Raw genomic sequence first — 9570 nt, 5'->3', positions numbered from 1 at the left:
TCATCAACCTCTCTTATTCCCTCACTTTATATCCATCTTTGTCAAGGTTGATCTCTCTTTCTCTCTATTTCTACCTCTTTTGTTCTGCCATAGCTCTATCCTCTTTTTTTGAACCATAGCCTACCTCTTATACAGTAGGAGACTTGCAAACACAATGAAATGTAGAGAAATGTAGATGTCGGGAGGAGAAAAAGTCACTGCTAAATATTAGGTTAGGCTTCTCTGTACAGCCACTGCTTCACATTGACATTCAGCAGAGAGAAACACATAGTGGAAAAAGTAGAGGAGGCAATTTCTTTACCCACAGCACCATAGATAGTCCGTGTCACATTTCAAATAAAGGGGAACACATCTCTTGCTGTCACTGTGCTATAACTGTTGCTCTTGCACTCCTTACCTACACATGTAAACCACAGCTGTGGTGAGGCCATGGATAGATGTTATCTATTCCAGAGCAGCCCACTGAATCAGATTTGCTCTGGCCTGAAAAAAACTTTTATGTGTGTTTTTTTTTTGTATTGTTTTTGTCCTCTCTTTGTTCTCAACAAAAGACAAACACACAGGCAACTAATTCCAACAGACCAAACTAGCATGTTTTCATCCGTACAACTTGATGTCTGTCTGTTTTTCTCAGGGAATTTGTTTTGTGAAGGACAGAGGAGAAACTGAGTGCGCCACCACATATTAACCGTGAGCTCACTTCAGTTCAATACATGAATTCAAGTGGATGTTAAACACATATTCAGCCTAATGTGACTGCTTATCCCACGCTCATGGTCACATCCAAAAGGATGATGCAGCATTCAAGGTCAACATTTTCTTACAGACATACCGACATTGTACAACTATAAGATTAAGTATTGTTGCAGTAGAAAGGAGTATCAATGTAGTCTATATGCTACATTTTAGTGCTCAGGCCTGGAGCCAAAAAACACCACACCTCTCAAATGATTCCATCATTATCTCCCAACATGAAAGCTTAAACGCTGTTTAAAAGCCTCCTAAACGCTGCCAGGAATAAAATTATGACAGTGACATACTGAAGTCTTTATTTATATATAACTTGTTGACCTGAAAGTAGCCATAAAAGCGAATTGTAGCATTAGAATCACTGCAGGAAATGCACTTAATATCTAGAGAGATGATATCTTAATAGCGTGTGAGTGGATTTTGTTTCTTTTAACAAGAGATCCCTTTTATAAAGCTCCTTAAAGTAGATATCCAGGATAATTGGGTAGCACTCTCCACTCGTCTCTGTAGTAGTCATGGTGTCTGCTGAGCTAATCTCCTATCCCACTGGTTCACCATCAAGGCTACAGGGTATAATCCGTTTTGCTTCAAGAGGCTTCCCCTCAAGTGGCTTTTTTTATTTATAATTTTTTTTTATTTATGAACACTAAGAAAACACATAGTAACATACAGTGAGCAACTGTCATATTGTGCTGACAAGAAGGAAAGGAATAAGAGAAAGGGCTGTGCTCAGTGGAGCTTTGAGCTTTTAATCATCTTTAATGAGAGCAAGTGAAGTCAGGACTCAGTGCCACAGACAGGGAAAGGATGTCGGAAAGTATTAAGACATGGACAAATACACTGTAGTTTTTTTATTTTTTTTATGGTATATGTTGAAATGAACACCAGCCTAACATGAATATCCTTACCAGAACAGAATCGCCATTCATCATATTTTCACCAAAGTGCTGTATAATAAGCTGCCACGAATGGGTCACCACCTTGCAGCCATATAGGGCCAGCAAGGTCAAGACGCTAAGCCGAGATTTATCTGCTTCTTCGGCTTGTTTTTTATTAAGGTATTAATCTGCCATGGATCACCCATTTTGGTCAGGGACATTAAAGGGAAACTATGCAAGTCCAGTCGCTTTTCCGCTGTTTTGCTAACCCTCCTCCCAGCCATGAGCATTTGTTTTTAACGAAGCCGGCAAGAAAAGCAATCCATGGAGTGGTTCACAACGTTATATATCATTTACAAAGTTCTGACGTGTACAGTATATTTGTATAGTCTTATCTGCAGTGAAGCAGTGGATGCCCTCTGGATCACCCAAGAGAAAAGATAGAAAAGAGCATGAATTGATGAGTGGGAGATGGCACTGTATTATTTGAAGCAACTTGTTTAGTTAAAATCATACACAAGTGTATCCTCTTCTATTAACTCCTATTTACAAATGTACATTAAAGACAGCGGCATTCTTCTGTACTCAGCCCTTCTGTCAAGGACCTATTAAAATGTTTGGGAGCTGCATCCATACAGCAGGCAACCTCTCTCTTGAGCATTTAAAAATGTGTATTCATTACTGCACACTCCATTTTCCATTACAGTGAGAGCTAATAAAGAGGCCCCTCTTTGACAATAGTGAATAATGCAGGGGAGACCAAGAAATCCGGATATTCTATGGAGTTATGTCATCACTTACTGTAAGTGAACTAAAAATTAAGGTTTCAAGAAGAGCAACACAAAAAATGTCTAGTATGACACACACAGAATCTGACAATACTTTTGAGCTCAAGCTGTTGAATGTATAGATGTGTGTTATCTGTAAAAATGCGTGAGTGTATGTCCTTTTTACTCCATGATAATGATGGCCTCATACGGTATCCTCAGACAAAGGAATAGAAAGTGAGCATGTGTTCTAACCAGCCAGCCAGACACTGACGCACTGATTGTGTCATTGTTTCTGAATGTGAAATGGATTCTCAAAGGTGTTTGATCCAACTGAGCCTTGTGTGTTCGTCTGAGTCAATATAACAGTGTGCACTGAGAACAAGACATATCTTGTGTCTCTAGTTCATCAGCTAGCTACTGAAGATTTATCAGATTCATTCATCCATACCTCTCTTTTGAGAGAATGTAACAGCAATTTCATAAAATAAATACATAGTCATAAAAATATGTATTTTTTATTATCTGAATCTGATCTTGAATGTTTTGTCTGCAGATAAATGGGAAACTATATTTTAAAGTCACATTCTTCTTCTTCTTCTTCTTTGTTATTACTCTTATCTCACCTGTAATTTATCAACACCAGTTCCCACAATGCTTGGAGGATACTGCAAACAGCAAGAATAATGGATTTAGAAAATGTTATCAGCCCTGTGATAGACTGGTGACTTGTCCCCTCTCTAGTTTTGGGATACAACTGAAGTTTTGTTATTTTTAGCTTAAACTTATGAACATTTTCGTAAAATGTGCATTATTACAACAATAACATATCAACAGTGTTCATGGATGTAAATCACTGGATTTCTCTGACAGCAAAAAAACTTGAAAACACAATAATTTCCAGGCAAGCTGGAATTAAAAGAAGCATCTTTTATTCCAAAAGTGAAGAATTATGGTTGTTCTGGCACAGTGGGCTTCAGAGACTGTGGTTTACTCAGAATATAGGATTCCCACTGAATCTAATATGTTATGACTGAGTGAAGAAGTTACACTTTCATTATGCATGACACAGCCCTTGTTGGAATAACCATAGACATGTATTTGAGCTCAGGAGTATATATTATGTTTATCGTACATTCTGAAATGGCACATTTACTTGCATTGATGGTTTCTCTTTGTGTGTCTTATTTTTCTGAGAGAAATAAGATGAGGCAAATATATTCAGATGGGGAGACGGGAGCAGACAGACACTAACATCACAATATCACCATTATCCCTTAAGGCCTGCACAGGCTGCCGGCCCAGGAGTTTAAATTGCTGCTTCACTTCAGTGTGTTCACGAGGAAACGCTCTAGACGGATGCAGTGTAAAGCTGAATGTTCCAGTGTGCCTAACATTTTCCAGACTGAGCCATTTCCCCAAAACGCAACCAACGTCCAAAAAACGGATTAAATTACAAATTAAATTAGGTTACAAAAAAGGTGTAATTCCATTCACTCTGTAGATATGCACTGGTCCTCGTTGTTACTGATATTCTCCTCTTAGCAGGACAATACACAAACTGCTCACACCACAGGGAGAAGCATTTGCCAGCAAGCAGTGTCGATGCATGCTGTGTGTGTGGAGTGAAAGGCGACGGAGCTGCCCGAGGATCTGGAGGTGATGAATGCAAGGCTGAGAAGTGAATAAGGAGGCTTTGGGATAATGGCTCGGAGTCAAGAAATATTTGACTGTTGCAGGGGTAATCCTCTGCTCCTATTCCCCCTGCCTGAAGGCGATAATGGCTTTGCACTGCTGCTGAGCTGCACATGCGACTTGAGATGAGACGCTGGCGCTGTGTCACATCGAAAGGCCTTGCCAGTAAAGATGCCATTGTGTGGCATTAAGCAGTATCTGTCTCGGAGTAAAGAGGCACTCTGTGTGTTCGTGCTCATTTATCTTAATTTCTTTGCTTCTCAATCCGGAAAGTCAGTATAAATCAGCCCGAGAGGCAGAAACAAAAAATCATGCTGTGAACAATTGTTCTGACGTTACACTATGTCTGCTCACACTAATCTTCAGACTGATGCTTACTGTATGTTGTTAAGGTCAAACTGTACTTAAAGCCTCTGTCTGTAATCCAAATGTAAACTAATGGGATAAAACATCATTTAATAACAGAATTAGTGGGTGTGAGTCAGCACATTGATTGTGGAAGTCAAATATATATATTTTTTGCTTCATAATTGTTCCTGTTGCATGCATAGAAAGGCCGATAAAATTAAGATCTCAATAAGTGCTTATACTGTAGTTGATTCTGAAAATATGCATGTTGAAAGTGCGCAAAGTAGATTATAGTCATATCTCTGCAAAAGTGGGCCATTTTTTTAATCTCTTTCCAAATGTATGATGACAAGAAAGGTCATCTCATTCTATCTAATGTGTGGGTCTGGAAACTCTGCATTTGTGTCATTTTTGTGAAGTTCTTAAATGTCGCCCTGCTCCCAAACTGCCAGGGTTTTCACACCCAAAACAAGACACAACAGATGTCTGACAATGCATAGAGCAAAGCCATTCATTCTGATTGACAGAGCCCAGAGCACTGCACTGGTTCCCCACCAACTTTTGAGGACAACATTTAACCAAAGTGAACATATCTGACCCACACAGTGTGCATCTAATGGGATTCTCTGACCTACTCTCTGATCCTATGGTGGCACTATTTATTACAACACATGGAGGTATAAGGTGAGAAAATGATACTGTGGTTTATATTGCAATAGTCTGTAGTAGTATCTTACATGCAGCTCTACCTCATACGACCCATTCATTCCTGCAAGTGCAGCCTTAAATTCCCATAATTCACAGGCCCGGCCAAGTCCTCTTTAGATTGAAGCTATCAGCAGTTATAGTGCTCGACGACCATTCATCACTGTTGCTATCTGCCGTTGAGAACCCATATTGTTAAAGTCACCCAGCAGAGTTTGCATCCATCGGTGACACTGTGGGGCAATGCTTAGATGAGTGGGACCCTGCTTTGGTTGTATTTAGTTGTATATCATACCTGTATGCACAGGTAAAAGCAGGAACATTTATCTCTGGGCCGATTTTGAGGATTTTCTTTTTCTTTTTCTATTGGAAACAAATGTTATCAAGTTTCTTTGATCTCCCTACACTCACACCTTTCTTTCACTTATGTGTACCTTCACAGAAACATAATCTTAGACATTTTTTGCACATACACTCATGTCAAGGGGAGCAGGTGGAGGAATGAAAAAGGAGTTGACTTTGACAGTTGTCGGCAGCATGTAAACAGTGTCATTTCTCAAAATAAAACGGAAAATTACAGTGTTAGGAAATGCTTTTAGCATCTGTTTTTTGCTTCAAGGTTATTGAAGATGTGTTTTTTTTTATTTGTCTGAGAATTACTGGATGCAATCATAACACTGTGTGTTCAGAAAAACTCCAGGGGGTAGGTCAAACACCCATTAACCCACACTTCAGCGTGTCAGGTGACATATCAGACAGTCGAGCAGTGCTTTAAAGCTTAAACACTGAGTGATCCTTAAGTCGCCAGCAACTTCAGAACCTGAAGATGGGGATAAGGAGGCAGGGGGGAGGGGGAATTGATGGTGGTGGGGGGGTTCTCGAGGGAGCATTTGTGTCACTGCAGCAGCCAGACTACTGTTTGGCCATCGTGTGTGTGAATCAGTCTTTCAGGTCTTTTTTGAGGACAGTCGGCTGCCACCTTGCCTGTGATTCTCTCTCTCGCTCTCTCTCTGTGTTTCTTTCAGGCTGACCCTCATGCTGACATAACAGGAGCTGGGGAGGGGCTCCAGTTTTGTCTTCCTTTTTTCATGTCAAATCCCTGTCTCTCTCAGACACACACACACACACACACACACACACACACACACACACACACATCCCAGAATCACAAGAAGCCCTCTGATCAATAATGACTTTAATGCTTGCAGATGTTAGAGACGGCAAAGGGGGAGTTTGAATCATGATCCATCATATATATACTGATACACTGTACACACAAACACACACACATGGGACATTGCACATGCTCAGAGGTATGCACATGCACTCACAGTCAGATCCACACACACACACACATATACACACATACACACAGGCTCCTGCTGCTGTTCCCGATGATCATTAGTGAGGAGCAGCTCATTTAATGACGGCTATCCCTGTGCTCTCTCCCGCTATACGCTCTTTCATTACCCAACATGAATACCTCACTTGTTATTACTGCCTCTCTCTCCCCCTCTCTCTCTCCTCTTTCTCTTGCTTGCCCTTTTACACCCCCTCACACACACACACACACACACAGACGCTGCTCTTCTTCTACATGTCTCCCACCATCGCCAACATGACTCCTTGTCTCTGCCTGTGGCCCCGATCCATGTGTTATTGATGGAATCCTTCCAGACGCAAACGCACACATCGAGATGCAGACACACACACACACACACATTCACACACACGCACACACGTGCATGCATTGCCCACTCAACCACACAATCACACACAGCAAGACCCTGGTGACTAATGCTAGCTGATCCTCAGTGACCAATAAAAAGAGCCTGTGGACTGACGGGTTGCTCGGCGGCTTTGATATATTGAGTGGGGTCTCTTGTCTCCCCCTCTCTTCCCTCACCTTAATTACTTTTCCCTTCTTCTTTCTTATTCTTTCCTCACAACTCAACTCTTACTCTCTTTTTCTAGCTTTATTCTTTATTTCCTCTCTCTTTCTCTCTCTCTCCATCTTTTACTCTCTTCACCTCAGTGAAGAGGGGGGGGAAAGAGAATCCGGCCATTTGCAAACCACTGATGTTTGATTTGTTGATTTCTATTAATAAAATTAGCTGAGACATAGGGGAGGAGGAGGAGGAGGGATGGGGTGATTGGGGAGGTTAACAAAGGCTACATGAGAGAAAAAAACAAAGTGAGGAAGGGAGGGAAATAGAGTGGGAGAAGGATATAGATGGATGATAACAAAGTAATCTTGGGGGGATTGCAAGGACCAAGGTAATGGATACCGCAGATCCCAGAGATAGTGAGACAGGAGGAGGATTAAGTACTGAAAAACAAAATATTACTTCTGCAGCATGTGTGTGTGTGTGTGTGTGTGTGTGTGTGTGTGTGTGTGTGTATATGTGCACGCATCAAGGTAGCATGGCGCTACTATAAGTCACACTCTGATGATACAAAGCAAAGGAAAAAAACAACAACCTGAAAGTGAGATTCTCTCTGTTTGCAGCCACTTTATTCCTTGGCTCTTTAGTATGTTGTATCCATTGTGTTTTTTCCTCTTCTTTCTTCTTTGCATACTGTATGTGAGCACTTGTACAGTATATGTCTGCCAAATGGACGGGAATAACTCAATCCTCAAGGGCAACGGTGCTCTGTTTACCAGATGGCAGCAGCACAAGGTTTAAAGGTTAAATAGCTCTTGCCACAGCAAAGTCTTCTCAGAGTATAACAAGTGTCAAAGGTGAGCCACCATTACAGTGTAAGTGAGGCGTGGAGGGTGACAATGCTTATCACCAAATGTGCTCAACCAGTCATTTTACTAAGTGTACATTAACCCCCCCGCACATTTGACTCCAGAGGTGTGAGCCCGCACCAGAAAATCAACAGCATTGCCTGTACATTCAAACAAACTGCATTCACACTTCCTCATTAAGTGTCTACAGTTTGTGGACAGTGAATTGAAAGTGAAGCCATGTGACACTGGAATAACCTATACTGTATAAAAGCACTTAGTTCATTACAAACTAATCAGAGACTTGTGACTCAACACTCAAACACAGCGTGCATTTGTGTATCAGGGATCATAAAAAGAGTTTCAGAGGAGACAGGCTTTCACTTTAACAACACTCTAATGGCACATATTAAGGCTAATTAAAAAGAACAAGAGGTAGTAATGATAGTAAATATGCATATAGTATTTCCACACTCCTATATGTACTGCACACACAAGTGTATGGTACAGTAGGTGAAGCGATCTGTTGTGACACAGTTACTGTACGTATGGATTTCAAATGTCACAAAGAAGTGATGTGACACAGCATCATGATTAACCTACTGACATTATGCCTTAATGTTCTAATCTAATTTGCTATATTAAAGCAGATAACAGCGGCACGGCCGTTTCGGCTAATGCTGTGTTCAAGGCAGGCTTTTGAAACCGTAAGTTACAGCTTCAAGTCACAACTACGACTTGGTAGCGTTCCAGGTAACCCGTAGCTCGTGTTTTTACCGTCCTGTTGTCTGTGAAAGTTCCCTATAACGGCCACTCGTAACTTCCGACCCGTGAACTCGTACCAGATCGAACTGGTATGACTTCACAGGAAGGAAAAACACAAAGTACGAGTTTCCTTGAACGCACCATGAGTTAGCAGCCCCCGCCCTTGTCAGGCATCAATTGGTCCTCGTGCTACGTCACCACATTCACGCGCATCCCTTGGCTGCACACACAGCCCTTCATGCCGTTCTCTCCCCTCATTGGATAACACTTGTATCCCACAAGGAAAATTTTCTCCTCGGGTTACAGCAGAGCAGAGTGACGGAGAGACTCGTGTTTAGGCTGAAATACTTCATGTAAGTGATTGCTGACGGAAAATAGGACTATTTAGGACTTATATTAACAAAAACATTCCACTGATATCTGCTTTAATGTTTCTCCACTTTAACTATTTGCAATATTTATGTAGCTGTGACAGAAAACAGCACTATATACACGGTTGCCCATAAAGTTGGAATAAAATGAAATGAAATTATTTTGACAATGTGATTTATTCTTGATAGATAAAGTGTAGGCTGCAGTATATCTTCTCAAAACTTTATTGATTAATCTCTTCCAACATATCACCATGAAGATTAAACCACAATTAACCTTTATTATAGGAATAAAAAACTCAGCAAAACCCCTGAATTATATTAGTTATATTATATTAGTTGCACCTCAAAAAATCATGTTTTTTCAATAATACTATGGCAGCTCTGGGTAGAGAAAGATCACTCTTTATCGTTAAGGGGAAGACAATACCAATTTTAATTTTCCACCACAGCATGGCAATGGACAGTTTCACAGAAGGGATCAAAATTGATGCAGCAGAACCAGAGATATTGTCATTTTTCTTAATCAATATATCTGCCCTCGCTGTCCAAAGCCT

This window comes from Trachurus japonicus, chromosome 2 (assembly GCF_045865225.1).
Source record: "Trachurus japonicus isolate A0001 chromosome 2, Traja_1.0".
Taxonomy (NCBI): domain Eukaryota; kingdom Metazoa; phylum Chordata; class Actinopteri; order Carangiformes; family Carangidae; genus Trachurus; species Trachurus japonicus.
Note: the sequence above shows the minus strand (reverse complement) of the source record.